This window comes from Ictidomys tridecemlineatus, chromosome 11, assembly GCF_052094955.1.
Source record: "Ictidomys tridecemlineatus isolate mIctTri1 chromosome 11, mIctTri1.hap1, whole genome shotgun sequence".
NCBI lineage: Eukaryota > Metazoa > Chordata > Mammalia > Rodentia > Sciuridae > Ictidomys > Ictidomys tridecemlineatus.
Genome location: NC_135487.1, coordinates 4882144 through 4898842, shown reverse-complemented (window position 1 = coordinate 4898842; position 16699 = coordinate 4882144). Strand labels below are relative to the sequence as shown.

At 51.9% G+C, this 16699-nt stretch overlaps 1 long non-coding RNA gene across 1 annotated transcript; it reads right to left on the bottom strand.

The window, feature by feature from the left end:
- Nucleotides 1–9991: 9991 nt before the first annotated feature.
- Nucleotides 9992–16290, bottom strand: LOC144367846 (uncharacterized). The gene is made up of 2 exons (XR_013427363.1): nucleotides 13363–16290; nucleotides 9992–13147 (listed from the first exon to the last, which is right to left on the bottom strand). It is a non-coding gene; the product is annotated as an uncharacterized LOC144367846 (long non-coding RNA).
- Between the last annotated feature and the right edge of the window lie 409 nt (nucleotides 16291–16699).

Genomic DNA, 16699 nt, shown 5'->3' with positions numbered 1-16699 from the left:
TGCAGGGACATGTGACCCAGCATGTGACCCAGGCAGGGACAGCTTGGCCTCCATTCTTTAGAAAGAAAGCATTGTTTTTGATCCAGACAAATTTTATGTTTTCTGCATTTTAAATACTAGCTGGTGCTAGTCCCTCATCGCTTGACCTCAGGCATCAGAGTGGCCTTGTCCCCTGAGACCTCTTTTGTGAATCTGGGGACCTGCCTCCCAGGGCTGTCCTCCCTGGGCCTCTGGGGCACCGAGGTATTGGGTTTTCTCTCCGGCTTCTCTGAACACTTCTCTGGTGGACTCTCCCCGGCCACCTCTCCTCCCTCCTCCCCACAGGTGGACCCGTCCAAAGGTTCTGGCCTTGAACCTCCCGCCCTGGGTCATAACTGCTCCCAGTTTACTGAGGCATGAACTCCCTCCTGAATCAACAGAGGACACTGACTCACCAGCAGGGGACCTCCTGGGCAGCAGACCTCTCTACTGTGGAGTGCCATCTACGCCCACACCCCCCTCAGAGCCAAGCACCTCTGACCTGTGCTGGCTGCACATCACCCAGCACCCCCTTCCCCCCGGCTCCTGCCCAGCCCCTTCTCCGTCTTGCTCCCAAGTCACAGGAAGCTCTAGAAGACACAGGCCCGCAGTCACAGGCTCCAGCCACTCGCCTCTCACTCCTTCCTGGCAGAACTCCCAGCTCCTGCTGTGGGAGGTCTTTAGATGGCCTCTGATCCTCTGTCCATCTTCCTTCTCAGGAACCCATGCGGAAGCCAGGGGAACAGGCCTCCTGAGCCGCTGCTCCTCTGCCTTTCCATTCTTGCTGCGTCTCAGGGGAGGGTCCCCCTTCTCTCCCCACAGGCCTGCTGTCTGCCCTCCCAGGCCCTTGCCCACCGAGCCCTGGATCCCTCTGGCCTCACTTCCTCCCCTGCACAGGGGAGCTAATCGAACCAGTCGTGGGCACTGGAGTAAAGATGAGGGGACATGGTGAGACGTGTCACCTAGAACCTCATGAAGAGGTGATGGTGATGGTGAGGATGGTGATGTCCAAGGTGGACTGTCCCTGAGATGGAGCAACCTGAAGGTCTCCCCTTTGACCCCCAAGGGGACGCAGGTCCGCATACAGCTCGCCACACCGAGCCTGCGGCTTGAGCTGTGCTCCAGCACCTTCATACACCCGAGGTCAGAGCACTGCGGTGTCCTGGTGTCTGGAGCTCCTCCTTCCTCATGAGTCTTTTCTTGGTTCTTCTACCCCTCCACAGTGTGCAGAATGAAAAGGTGGCCTGTCCGTCTCTAATGCTGGGTTGCACCCATCACCCTTGCTCTGTGCCCTCCCACTGCTGAGAGGTTCCCCAATGCTCCTCCGCCGGAACCCCGCCATCCCACAGTGCCCTGCCAGTGTCTCCCACGTGCCAGGCCCAGGACTAGATGCCCATGTAGGAGCCCTGTTTACCGAGCACGTCTCCTAGTGGACTCATTAGCATATGCTCATTTACATACATTTTGCATATATGGAAATTTCATCCTCATAACAGATCTGTTTACTCCTCAGAAAACTCCCGAGAGGCAGCCGCCATAGGATGGCCTGGTCACAACCGAACTGAGAGGGTGAGGCCGCCCCGGTGATCCCGCCCTGCAGTACAGAGGCCGCCGGTGGCCCCATGCCCAGGCTCTGCAGCGGGCCACGCGCCGCATCCCTGGACACTGCTCTTACTTGCAGCACAGGAGCAGCTGGCGAGAAGGGTGTGGAAGAAGAGGCAGGCGCTGCGGAGGTGCCCAGAGGACTGCCCACTTCCGGGGGAGCAGGCCAGAGCCATGGTTACCCAAGGCCCGGGAGATAAGGAGGCCCGTTGCGCAAGGCGCAGGCGGAGGAGCTTCCCGTGACTCAACGCCCTGCCCTCCTGGATGAGGGCCCAGGGGAGAAGCCACAGGGGACGGAACTGGGATGCTCGGTGGAACTGGAACAGGGACTGGGATGGGGTTGTGTTTGAGTGTCCAGGGCCCCGGGCCTCGTCCACCCTCCATGGTTCCCACGGAACCTGCACAGATGTGTGCGCTGGTGTGAGGCAGTCTGAGCCCAGGAGAGCTGGGCCTCCCTCCGGACCAGCACGGGAGCTCCTGCTGGGTGGCAGCTTCGCGGTGAACTTGAAATTGCACCTAATTAAAAGTTACCCCCGATACACACCCGGCAGCAGCACAAAGTGGAGACAGGAACAATCTTTAAAAACAGGGTTCGCTAAGAGAGACGGGAGAGATGGAAAGGAGAAGGGAGGGAGGGGGAGGGAGGGAGGGGAGGAGGGCTGCTGGCCCTTCTTGAGCTCCCCCTGGAGTCCACTCTTCCTCTCCCACTTTGGCCTCTCATTTCTGGGTTGGTAACTGACGCTAAGTCCGCCCTCCATGCGGGTCAAACTGGGGTTGAACTGCTGGCCTCCCACCATGTCCTGCCTTCAGTGACCCAGAGGCCTTTGTTCTCCCTTGCTGGCCACTGCCTGGAGTCCTCAGGGAGCCCAGTGCTGTCCCCAGCCCTTCCCCTCCCTCCTTCCTCCAGCGTCCACTCTGCTGCCACATCTGATTCCTTCTCCCTGTGACCTGCCCCTCTCCCGGCTTTTGTAGTTCTCACCACCATCAGCTCGTCCTGGGGTCTCTGCGGTGGACTCGTGCCTGGCCACCTGTCCCCTGGCTGACTGGAGACCCTCTGAGAGCTCCTGCCTGCCGTGTGTGTGTATGTGTGTGTGTGTGTGTGTGTGTGTGTAGGACCAGCTGCTGCCCTCTGCAGCCTGTCTCTGACTCCTGGCCGGAGCCACCCTCCTGCCTCAGCTTCCCAAGTGGCTGGGACTTCCGGTGTGGGCCACGGCCGCTGGCTCCTGGTTTCCTCATAAAATACCAAACAGGGCTGGGGCTGGGGCCCTGACTGTTGGGGGAAAGCCTTCTTTTGGGAGAGGATAAACTGTTGTAAAATTGACTGTGATTAATGCAAATATCTGGCAAAGTATGTTTACATTAAAACGTTAACAGTGTTGTCTTCAAGTGTGGGGTCATCCTGAGTCTCCACTTGTGGACCTCGTGCCATCTTTGGCAGCATGCAAAAGGAGACATTTATGTAGTGCACATATGCATTTATATTACAATCTATATAGTATTTGTCTGTTTCAGGACCGTTTTTAAAACCCCCTACGTCTAAGGACTCTTTCAGGGTGTGCCCCCGACCCCCAGCCATGCCCACACCTAGCAGGCACATCAAAATGCACCCAGACTCCATCGTAACTCACTTCTCCTTCTTTCCATGGAAATACAAGAAACAACGCTGAGAATTTTGCTCTTGAAGTTATTAGGCTCCACACCACTCATTTATAATGGGCTGTCAGCATGCAACTTGGGGTTTGTGCTGGGGGAGAAGAGGTCACCTGTACATAGCCTTCCAAAGTGATGAGACTTTTATGGATTATAAATTGTAAACTAACAATGTTGACATAATGTTGCATTTTATAAATATTTAAATATTAATTAAAAAAATTTTTTTAGGGTTTTGTTTGGTTTTCCGTGCCAGGGATCCAACCCAGGGCCTCAGGCTGCTAGGTGAGGGTGTACCACTAAGCTGCATCCCCAGCCCAAGTTTGTTGGTTTCTGTTTCAATGAGAGAAACTTGACTTCACACAGGTTCAGAGGTGTCTGCCACCAAAGGCTGGTGTAAACGGCAGTTCTGGTTTAACCCTGCATCCGTGTACACATTTGAAACTGCGAAGCAATGATCCTTTTCTGCTAAAATGTAGATTAAATCCATCCATTGGCCGATTTTGACATTTGTTGCAGACCTTATATTTGAGTCGTAGAGACTGAATTTTCTGTCTTCATTTTTCCTTTGGTGGTGCTGGGCATCTAACCAGGGCCTCGTGCACACTAGGCAAGCACTCTACCACTGAGCTGCAGCCCCGGCCTGAGGCTACATTTTTCTCACGAGGGGCGGGGTGGTGGGAATAACAAGATAGCTTCTACTAAGATAATGAGCTATGACATTTACTCCCCAGTATTTCTTTGGCAATACACATACAGGCTGCTCCATTAGCCAGCTTTCCATTACTGTAACAAAATACCTGAGATAATCAACTTATAAAAGGGCAGGTTTATTTTGGCTCACAGTTTTGGAGGGTTCTGTCCATGGTGGTTTGGCCCTGTGGTTTCTGGGCCTGTGGTGATTTTTCAGTCTTTGTCTGCTTCGGGCTTGCTGGTTGGTCTCTTCTCACCTAAATCAACTAAAAGTCAGCATTTCCTGACTCTTCAGTCAAAGCCAATATGGTCTCTTACTTCTGTGCACATGGGAGTTGCGTGACATGAATCCGCCTGAACCATAAATGGAGCTCAACAAAACCAAACACTGTCACATTCTTAAAAAAGTAATCAAAATAACCTTTTATCAACTGTTTTGTTGATGAAGCAATTCTAGTTTATTTAATTATCCACTAAGAAAAGCCATTTTCATGATTAGGTCTCCACTCTGCCCAGTGTCTATATGTCCTTGCCAACCCCTGTTGACTGACACAAAACCCAGAAGAGGAGTTCCCCTCCCAAGACACACTAGCCTTGCTCATTTTATTTATTGTTTTTTACGCCAACTGCTGCTCAGCTTGTGGTCATCTTGGATCCCATGCTCTTTACCTTCTGGCCTCAATTCTAGTTAAGTTCTTCCCCATCCCGTATTGGAATGATCACTTTTCTCTGCTGTCACCACTGTCTTGTAGTTCCAAGGAGACTTTAAATTTTATTCTTATTTTACATTTGAATAATTAGAGGTTCAGTGAATGCAGATTTGGGCCACATGTTGGATATTTAACCACAGGAGCCAATATCTGACTTCAGATAAATATTTCTCATGAAATCAACCTCTGGGACATAATAAGCCGTCGGAAGCTTTATTTTTAATATTTTCAACTCAGAACTTTTTTGAAAGGTTCAGCTTCACGGTGTGGAAGGACCCACTGTGGCTGCCGTGGGGCCCTAGGGACTCCTTCGGGGGAGGTGCGCTGTGGCCACAGGCTCCCTCCAGCTGGAGGTGGACCCACAGGGCTGGTTTGACGCTTCTCACTTCCCCCTGGTGCTTTCCTTTCGTGCACCTTTTGTCTAGAGAGCAGATAAGGGTCATTGACACATCCCTGGGTTCTGGACTTTTCTTTTTGTGAAATTTGGACATTCTCCTTTTAATCCATCCCACGAGGCAGGAAGATATCCTTAAGGGGCTTTTCTCCAAGGGACCCCTCCTCTAAATGGATAACGATAAATTAAAAACAGCTCTCGGACGTCTGATGTCGCAGTATAAATGCAAATCGCTGACCTATCCCAGGACAGTCGGGAGGACGATGTCATCGACCTCACCGACTGCCATGTGCACTTTTTTTTTTTTTAAAGAGAGAGAGAGAGAGAGAGAGAGAGAGAGAGAGAGAGAGAGAGAGAGAATTTTTAATATTTATTTGTTTTTAGTTCTCGGCAGACACAACATCTTTGTTGGTATGTGGTGCTGAGGATCCAACCCGGGGACACACGCATGCCAGGCGAGCGCGCTACCGCTTGAGCCACATCCCCAGCCCCCATGTGCACTTCTGACACCTTTGTGGCATGTGCTCTTCCTAGGGTTAGCCAACAGTGGCCCGTCTTCGCTCTGCCTGTGGCCCACCTGTTTCCCTCTTTATTTACCTTTGGGATGTTCTTCTTCGGTGTCTTGGCACAAGATCCCCGTCTCTCAGGTCATCAGTTACTGTAGCAGTTTTTACTTGAAGTAGTAGCACGTGTATCTTCTTGGGGTGACAGAATTGGAAGATAACAGCGCCTTGGAGGTATTTTCTCCAGGGGGGCATCCCAAGCACCTTCCTGTATTTTAAAAGGCAACAGACCCACAGTGTGCAATGCCCTGACCACATCCTCATCTGTGACCCTGACCCTGACTCTCAGGGACGGCCCCAGCCTGTGCCCCACGCGCCAGGTTCAAGGGAGACAGGACCTGTCGGGGTGGGCGTCTGGTTCCCACCCCAAAATAATAGATTTTGGCCAAATACTGGGCCAAAGCTCAACTTGGGACCATCCCAGGTCCGGGACCATGTGGCTGTGGCCTGGGGTGCGTGCTCAGTGGGCGTGTGCCCCGGGAGGAGCTTCCCGGATCCCTGGTCTCCACAGCCGCGAGATGGGAGGTGGGGACCTGCGCCACGGGCTGTGGCAAGAGCTCAGCGGGGGAATGCCCCCGGTGCTTCAGGACGCGTCTGCGCTGGAGTGGGTTCTGTGCGCTGTTCCTGTCATTATTGGATTGTTCCAGGGAGTCTTAACCCGTGATTTACTGCTTTTAAGCAACTCGATTCTCAAAATGATGAAGGGAGAAAAGTCAGACCTCAAGAAACAAAGTGTGGAGCACGAGAACCTTCTGGACTGTTAAGATGGTTTCTTCAAGCAGCAGAGTTGGTCATGACTCCCGTCCTTCTTTGTCCTCCTCAAGGGTCTTTTCTTGACCTGAGGACACTGCTCTGGACTCTGAACCGTGGAGACCGCCAACCACACACAGAGCAGCGGAAGGGCCCAGCGAGCCAGCCGCGCCTGCCCACCCTGCCCTCCGCGCCTCCACACCGACTCCAAGCCCCAGAGCCACCGGCAGGTGACGTGACAGGCCAGCAGCTGAGTCACAGCTCCGCCCGAGAGATGGGCAGAGGGAGAAGGAATTTAGCTCCTAGTGCAGATGTTCATGGCCAAGGACCATTGTTCACACTCTTAACTCCTGATACAGGTCGCGGAACGGGTGACCTCAGCGGCCATGGGTCACCTCGGCGGCCGTGGTCCTGGCTGAGCTCACCAGGGCCGAGGATTTTTGCAGCCAACAGATCAAATCAAGCTCGAAACCCTGGGAGGTCAACAGACCAAGTCAAACTCGTACCCGTGGCCTGGGCTGCACCCACATGGCCACCTACAGAGAGCAGGCCCGGCAGTGCCCCAGCCCCGCCATCTCTCAGCCTCACGGACAGCGCAGTTCAGAAGGGGAGTTCCACAGGGGGCACCAGCAGGGACGGCGGTGAGAGGCGGCCAGCGTGGATTTGCCACGTCTTTGTCAGCTGGGACCTTGGGCATCTTTTTGGTGTTGCATGAATCACCAAAGTCAGGAAGGATTCTACCCAGTGAGACCGTGCCGCTGCCTCTCATTTGTGGTCTTAGGAGATGTTCTCGTTGTCGTCAGGGCCACAGGCCAGGGAAGGGAGGGAAGGGAGGGGGACGTCTACTGAGCACCTGCTGTGTCCAGACTCTCTCTTGCCTGCCAAGAGTCCAGGTATGATCGTTCTTGGTTTCCAGAAGGAGAAACAGTTGGAGAGCTTAAGGAATTCACCCGAATCACGCAGCTGGAAGGGGCGGAGGAGGACTCGACCCTTTGCTTCCCCCAGCACCACGCTGCCTGTTGGGGTTTCTGAGAAAAGCTTTGTGGATTATGTGAGTTCACCCATTTCCCAAGGATTTGGTTTCCTCTCTATACTTAACCAGAGAATAGCATTTTCTCAAGATGCAAAAATGTTAATAGATGCACTATTGAGGGAGAGCCTAAGACAGCAATGTCCCCAAATGTCAGGGCACAGGCTCTGGTGAGGGGCAGGGAGGGACGAACTTGGTCTCGCTGTGCAACACCCTGGTGCTAAGATGGAGGGAAACCCTACGTTACAATATTCACTACCTACCAAACATACACGGGTTAAACCCACGAGTTAAAAGGCAGAGGCCATCCCACCAGGAGAAACTGCTGGGAGAACACACAGCGAGGTGAACCAGAAACACTGAGGATAAGAGGAGGGAAAAGACACTCCAGGAAAGTACTCAGCAAGAGAACTGGCATGACGACGTCAACTTCTCTCTCTCTCTCTCTCTCTCTCTCTCTCTCTCTCTCTCACACACACACACACACACAAATACATACATACACACACACACTCACACTCTGAGAATATAATGCAAAATGTTTCAATTCACTATAAAGACATGAGAATATTTCTCTCTCAGCAATTGGTAGGTTAATTAGAGCAAAAAATAATGAATATGTTTGGACAATTTGATTTAAAAAATCTTTCAAATGGACACAAATTAAGCCCTCCCCACCCCCAACCCATTTTATAACAGTAGTTTTCTTACCTATCACTTCTTTGAACAAAATGTGATTAAAAAAATTATTCTTTGGTACTGGGAATGAACCCAGGGCTCATACTTGGTAGACAAATGCTCTACCACTGATCTACATCCCTAGCCTGACCAAAATGTAACAGAGTAGAAGTCAACAACAAAATGTAAATTAAGATGTTTCCATATTGTGGGATTTAAAAACAGAATTCTAAATAATCCATGTTTCACAAACAAATTGTAATGAAAACTTAAAAATACTCAAACGATAATAAAACCATGTAGAACTTTTATATTATAGGGAAAGTTGTGTTCAGAAGGAAATGAATAGTCTTAAATACACATATTATTTGCAAATAATAGAGGCTGAATATCAATAAGCTAACTCCAACTAAAAATGGGGGGAACCATTCATATCAAAGAATGAGAAAAGAGAAGATATTAAAGAAGAAAATAGGTGTATTAGTCCACCTTGCATTACTATAATTAAATGCCTGAGGCTGGGTAGCTCTATAAAGAAGAAGGTTGATTTAGTTCACAGTTGTGCAGGTTGAAGGGCATGGTGCTGGCATCAGCTAGGCTCTGGTGATGATTTCACGACAAACAGCATGTACAAGAGAAAGATGGGGAGGAAGAGTGTGACTTATGTGGCAGGCTCACTACTATTATTATCAGTATTATTTCATTTCACTTAGGTGTTGGCAGTGTGGGGATTGAACCCAGGGGCACTTAACCACAGAGCTACATGTCTTGCTCTTTTGATGTTTATTTTATTTTGAGACAGAGTCTTGCTAAATTGCCCAGGCTGGCCTAGAAATTGAAATCCTCTTACCTCAGCCTCCTGGGACACTGGGATTTCAGGTGTGCACCACTGCACCTGGGCCAGGTTCAAGCTTATAATAACTCACTCTCTTGAGAACCAAATGGGAGTCCCAGGAAATCACCTTCATCCCTTCTGAGAGCAGAACACCCAAAGACCTAAAGGCCTCTCCCAAGGCCCCACCTCTTAAAGGTCCTGCAACCTCAATATGGCCACACTGAAGACCCAGCTTCCAACTTATGAGCCTTTGGAGAACAAACACATGCAAACCACAGTATATGATATTTAACTATAAACACAGCAGAGATTAAACTGATAGGAGGGCTTGAGGTGTAGTTCAGTGATAAAGAATGTGCTTAGCATGTGTGAGGCCCTGTTCCGTCCCTAGTACCAAAAAAGAAAGAAAAAAAACCCTGAAAAATAAAAATGATAATAAAAAGAAAATACAAGAAATAATTTCATGGATAGCTTTGAAAATTATATCCAAGAGAAATATTCCTAGAAAAATATAACATTCATGTTGACTCAAGAAGAAATAGGAAACTTGAATGATCCTAGAATTATTAAAGAAATTGAAATGGTATTGAAATTCTGGCCACAACCACACAAGTCAGATTTCACAGCAAATCTTTCAGGGAACTGATTGCTCAATCTAACAAGAATCCTCCCAGCACAGAGGGAGAAAACACTCTCCAGCTCACTCTATGAACTCACACTAGCGAAGGACAAGGTAGAGAAAGGAAAGTCCTAAGCAACCTCATTCACAGACACAGATGGAAAATCCACTTAAAGATTAGCAAAAAGGATCCAGCAACGTTTTAGCAAGGGTGTTGTTAAAACAGTGGAAAACCCATGTTACTGTGTAGCAGAGAATTTAGATTCCTGCTGTGGGCGCGGCACCCACCTGTAATCCCAGCGACCCAGAGACGGTGGCAGGAGGATCACAAGTTCGAGGCCAGCCTCAGAAAAACTTAGCGAGACCCAGTCTCAAAACAAGATACACAAAGGGCCGCAGATGTAGCTCAGTGGTAGGCACCCTGTGAAGGAACGACTGGACAAGGCTCGTCGAAGTGCCCTTTTATTGAGGAACAGCTCTGCATATTTATAGAGCCAGGGGCGGTTTGACAGTTATGACAGTTTAACAGTTCAAGGTTTGACAGTTGGCACGGGGTGTTTTCTGATTGGTGGGTAAGGATCATGTGAGTCAGTAGGACTAGTCTGATTGGTGGGTAAGGATCATGTGAGTCAGCAGGACTAGTCTGATTGGTGGGTAAGGATCATGTGAGTCAGCAGGACTAGTCTGATTGGTGGGTAAGAATCATGTGAGTCAGCAGGGCTCACCATTGGATGGCTCTTCTCCGGGCATGGGAAAGTTAGTCTTTGGAGGTGGGGTTGGATCTCAAAACCCTGGGTTCAATCTCCAGTACTGGAAAAAAAAAATGTCCTACCTTTTGTTTCAACACCTGGGAGGTTGCCTCGAACCCTTGAAATTTCTTGAGTAACAGGAATGCCTTGGTTATTCCTGGTGGGCCACTTGGGCCACACCCGATAGTCCTATTAATGGAACGACTCATGGTGGGCCTCTTGGACCACACCTGAGTCTATGCTAATGAGATGACTAAGGTGGGGCTGGCCAAGTGGTCAAGACCAGCCAAGCCATCAGAGGGTTGGTGCCACCTGACATCCTCGGAGACCAGGAGCAGTGACGTGCATACCGCCCAGCGGTCTTGCCTGTGTATCCAGGCCACCACCAGCACCTGGAGCTGGAGCGTGGCCAAGCTTCCTGGCCCAGCAGCGCCCTGCACATTGCCCCACACCGAGGCCAGGAGGGGACTTGGGTGAGGACTCAGGGGCTTCATGTTTGACACTCTTTCTTCCCCAGACTCCGCCCCATGGCTCTTCGTTTTTATGACTCTACTTTGTTTTGATACTGGGCACTACCCCTGCGCTACATCCTCAGCCATTTTTTTTCTTTTTTGAGACAGGGTCTTGCTGAGTTGCTGAAGCTGGCTTTGAACTTGGCAATCCTCCTGCCTCAGCCTCCAGAGTTGCTAGAATTACAGGCATGGCTGCCATATATATATGTTATATATATATAAATAAAATATATGTTAATATACATGTAGAAAATATATGCCTATATATCCTATCTGTATATATACATCTTCTATCTATGTATAATATATACATATGCTAACATATACATATTCCATCATATATATATATATATATTATGATCCATTTGTGCGCAGTTCTCAGGCAAAATGAAGACCAAGAAAACAGTGTCTGTGGCGGGGAGGGGCTCTGGTATGGGCTGGAGGCCATAAAGGGCTCCTGGTGACAGGAATGCAGGATGCATTTCCTGTATGAGCTTGTAGGTCCAGGGGCGCAACATTTTTCAAAATGCCTCAAACTATATGCTTAAAATCTGCTCCTTTTTTTTGCATATGAATTATACTTTAATTTAAAAAGTACATTTGGAAAGAAATCACACAACTTTTAAAAAAAAGCAATGGCATGATAAACACAAAATTTAAACTTGCAGTTACCTCTGGGTTCAGGGCAGTGAGTGGAGAAGGCTCACGAACCCTCTTTGCCAAGTGTTTGATGCAGGGGCAAGTTATGTGAGTTGGTCCTGCTCTGAGTGTTGGCTCCAGGACTCCGATTATAGACTCTTATTCCCGCAGGTGTTACATTTGATATTTTTAAGTATCAGTATTATTTGAATATAGATCAAATATCAATATTATCTGAATAATATCTTCTTAAAAAATACTGAAGGAAATGATCACTTTAAGGTGGGAAAATTTAAAGGGATTCTTGGAAGAAGCCTTACTGGAAAAGAGGAGAGGGACATGAGCTTTTCTTTCTTTTTGGTGGTGCTGGGGATTGAACCCAGGGCCTTGTGCATGAGAGGCAAGCACCCTACCAACTGAGCTGCATCCCCAGCCCAGGACATGGGTTTTTACAGATAGATGATCAGCAACAGAGATTTGGGTGGCATCCCAGTTCTGCAATTGGCAAGCCCACACAGGGGGAACAGAGCCCTGGTGACCAAAGCCCTTGCTCATGGCCGATCCTACCCAGTCTCGCTTCTGTCTGGAGGTCTAGCTCACCGGGATGGTTGAGCACCTGCAGCAAGAAACGTACAGCTCTGACATCTCTCCAAGGGCCAAGCATTTCTGTGGAGGCTGGTTAATAAACACAGCTCCATCTGTCTGGATTCCACAGCTAGATCAAACAGAGCTTCCCCAAATAAGGCGTATTTTTTCTCTCAGGTCATTATGAGTTAGACTTCAAGTCCCTGGGGAAGACATTCCAGTCATGCTCGGTGCGTACAAGTGCGTACACACCGTGAGAGCGTCTGTGTTATGTGGGCGCAAAGAAACTGCCATTTTTTATAACGCACGCAGGATTATTAATTGTGGCTGTAGAATGATTAATTGGTGTTGGCATTTGCAGCAAAGCACTTAAGAAGAGTAGAAGTCCCAGAATCTCAGCCTGTGGGACCTGCAGGGGTTGGCTGACGTTGGTTAAAGCAGGCAGCCATAAAGCATGAACCACAAGCCCTGGACAGTCTGTTACAACTTCAGACGTGTGAGTTCATATTCCTTTGACTCTGTGACAATATGGCCAAAGCTTCCTTTGCTCGTGGGTCTGTTGACTGGAGGTAAATTGCTCTTTTTGTACAGATTCCCCGATGCTGCATTGTCCGCAGGCCCACAACGACCAGGTTTCTCAACAGGCACTTGATCTTGCTCCTGTCAACATCCCTGACACTCATTTCTTGTTCCCCACACCCCAGCCCCACTGACCTGATTTCCTAAAACACACCAGACTCATTCCCACCTCAGGCCCTTGGCACGAGCAGCCCGTGGCCGGGTGGACAGGCTCCAGATGCTGGAATCCATCGATGCTCCAGTCCCTTGGATTAATGGATATTAATTAAGTGTTGGCACACGACCTACGGGTTCCCTCCGCTCTACGTTAAGTCGCCCCTGGGTTGTGTCATTCCCAGTGCCGTGTGTGTGCGTGCTGGCAGACCCCTGTTGCGCTGGGTTGTTGGGGAATGATGACAAAAATAAAGTCCGCACGCACTCAGTACAGATGCGATTCTTTTCCTGGTATCTTTGACAGCGTTAGGTGGATCCCTGGACCGGCACCCATGGATATGGAGGGAGGGCCAACCCTCTCGTGGCCTCAGTTCCAGCTCCTCGTTGCCTGTGGATCAAGCCCATGACGTCGGCCACATGGTTCTCTGCAAGCTGCACCCCGCCCCCGTGTCCCCCACCACCACTAGCTTTGAGCCCGCTCTGTGACTCTGTGGAACTTCTCCCTGTTCCCTGCTGGTCTGGGCTCTTTCCCTCCTCCCTGCCCCTGTCTGTCCCTGTCCTCTTTGCTCCTCCATCTGCAGCCCCCAGGGAGCCCAGGCTCACCCACTGACGGCCCTGCCCGGTGCTCCCTCAGCCGAAGGTCCTGGTTGGAGAGCAGCGCGGAGCCCTGTCCGCGGGTCCTGGGCATTCTCCTGTCTTCCCATTCATTCCTCGCCCCCGGGAAGTGCTAAGCCAGACCTCCAGGTGACTCCAGGTGACAACCTGAACTGACTTCAGTGAGCGGTCCACCACCATGGGCCGACGTGGAGCAGGGACTTTGCTGAGTCTTGAGTCCCCACAACTCACCCCTGGCCATGGCTTGTGACCCGGAGGCCTGAGATCTGCTGGGATAATGCCATCGATGGGGCTCGGGGTCTTCCAACAGCTCCTACACGGGCTCCTGGCCCAGCTGGAAGCTGCTGCTCAGACCCAGGGTGACCCTGGCCACTGCTAGTGCATAGTGAGGCTTCCCTGCACACCCTCTCCTGGTCCTGAGGCTCTGGGCTCCCTTCGGCTTGCTTGCTGGGCAGGGAGCCGTCCCCATCTTGTCCTGGAGCCACCCTCCACCCCCACTGCAGCCACAGTGACCATCAGGATGCTGATAACTAACTGGAGGACTGATGGTGCAGACGGTCCGCAGACCAGTCACCGTCCTGGGGCAGGTGGTGGCCGGGCATCAGAGGGACCGCCCCTTCCACATTCTTGACCAGGTTGAGTTTGAATAGGAGGAGACTTTGGCCCTGGTCACTTCTTATTTTATTTTTGTTATGTTTTTAATTAAATCGCCTCGGTCGCTGACACCCTGGAGAGACCGGGAACCGCCGTCTTGCAGTTTGTTAATGATACACCATCTGTTTGCTCACGGTGGTCACATGATCTTTGCTCTGCAGAACATCCTGTCTCACTGGCCTAAACCAGTTTGTGGGTGAAATGCTGGGGACATGCCAGAAGCTTCCTCTCTCTCTCTCTCTCACTCTGTCCTTTCTCCTCCTGTTTCTCTTGCTCATCGTAGGATGAACCGTCCCCGTAGACGGGGCGGGTTTTGCACTGGCTGTTGATGGCATTAAACCCCAGGTCTCCATTGCAGTCTTTCAGCCTGACTTCACGAGTCACCAGCGAAGACCACAGCCAGCCAGACGGCGACGGCTCTGAGAGGGGGAGGCAGAGGCCAGGAAGGCCCCCCGGAGCCTGGGGCTACCCCTCAGCCAGGCTCAGAGGGAAGCTGGGACCCCTCCAGGGCAGAGGAGGAAGCCACAGTGACCTGGCCACTGAGTGTTGCGTGACTCATCTTTACCTATAAAATTCCCCATCACTGACTCATCTCACATGACGGCCACGATTAGATCTCTCCAGAGTGTCCGTCCCAGGAGCCTCCAAGAGCTTTCGATTTCATCCATTTCAGAGAAGACGAAATAACAGAGGCTGACCCTCGGGTGGAAAATTCTACCTCCCGCCCTGAAGCGCTCTCTCGTGACGCGCAGGTGGGGTGGGGGACGCGGAGAAGAATGACACCCTGGAGGGACTGTGCTCACGGGACAGGAGAGGCGGGCTGTGAAATGTTATTGCAAAGCTTTCGGAAGTCCAGCACCTCCCAGTCCGTGTTCAACACCCCAGCCCTGCCAGGCCAGGCCTCAGCCACCATGTCGTGGCTAGGGTGACGCGCAGCCCTGGTTGGAGTTTGTCCTGGGAGTGCCTGGGATGAGAAGGGACCCGGAGTGCAGGGGGGGGGTTCTGGGTAGGGTAGGAGGAGAGGGCTCAGCCCAGGATGCCCACAGGGGGATCTCAACAGAGCAGGGTGGGCTGCCCAGGACCGTGGGCCAGGCCCCCCGCATGCTCCCCAGGCTCCCCCTGGAGCCCTTCTTCTCTCCGATGGGATCTCGCATTTCGATGTCACTCGGGAAGTGGGGTCGACAGCTAATCCGTCTGATGGCCACCTCCTCCTCAGGGCCCGAGCAGCTTTAGGATCTGGGTGTGCACGTGCTTCTTCAGGCCGACAGACGCGTCCTCTGGTGGGGAGCGGGCCCCTGTGTGTGATTCATCCCGGGCGCCTCACGCTGGAGTTCATGAAATACGTCTCCAGTCCGCAGAGCCGCTCGCCCGGAGCCTCTGATCACCCCTGATAGGAGTTTGCAGCCCACAAAACGCAGCACACAGAGAAAACATCTGCACCTGCGCTTCTTGGCCCCGAGAAGGTGCTTTAGTCATCTGTGGGTGAAGCGAAGCCATTGTTCTTCCCTCGCTCCCTGGAAGCCCAGAGCGGCATCTGGACGGACAGCCGCAGGGGCCTGCCGGGAGCGGGCTCCGCTGGTTTGCTGTGGGCCCCACGAGTCAGATGGCAACGAGGGTTTCCCTGGCCAGGCAACGGGGACGCTCATCTCGGTGTTTTCCTGAAATGCCGCCCCAGGGAGGAGACAGTTTGGTCCCCTAACTCATGGGTACAGAGGCGGTGTGAGTCCGTGGAAGGGACAGAGAAGAGTGTGGCCTGTGTTGGGGGGACAAGGACACTTTTAAATTCCTGCTAAGGATCCTGGTCCGGCTTCACCAGAAGCACTCGGTCGTTAGCTTGGTTCGTGCACAAAGCACAGTGACATGCTGTCACCGTGTCCCGGAGGTGACTCTTGGACAGGGACGTAGGTCACATAAGGTGCCCTGACCATCATTCTGCTGAGGACACCCGGCCGCTGATGCCCTCCTCTCGTCCATGCACCAGAATTGGATGATTCTGTGATGCAAACAGGGCAGAAATAGCTCATCCCTGTCCACAGCAAAGAAAAAGCTACAGATGAGGGTCGCTGCATGTCCCCGGAACTAGAATGAATCGCTGGGGAGGCCTCCTCCCAGGAGGGGGATTCGGAAGGCTTACCTCGGAGCGGTTTTGCCCTGGAAGAAAACCGAGGATGTGTCTTTGCAAGGAGCGTCCCCCCCAGCTCCCTGGGCAGCCTGCTGCCCGCCAGTTCTTCCGGGCCCTCGCTGCCCTGATCCTCCGCCCCCCAGCCCCACCCATCCTGCAGGACCCAGGTCAATCCACCTCCTACCGCATCTGGGGTCACTCCCCTCCGGTGAACTCCCACAGGACAGGCCAAATCAGGTCACGGTTCCTACGTGGCGTGGCCAACGTGTCCTGGAAGGTTCCGGTTGGCAGAGTCTCCCAGGCAGAGGGAGGTGCCATCTGTCATCCACTCCCTGCAGCCGCGGCGCCACGGGGGAGAGAAGGAGTCCTCAGGGCGCCTGCCCTCAGGTCCCGAGGTCCTACTCACACTGTGTGGGTCAAAGCCAGCTGAGCGGCTGCTGTCGTCACCAGGGACCCTGCAGAAAGCGTGGGGAGGGAGGAGCCCGACGGCTCCTGGGAGGACAGTAATGGCCACTGGGGAAAGCCAGCCATTCCGCCATGCTGCCCACA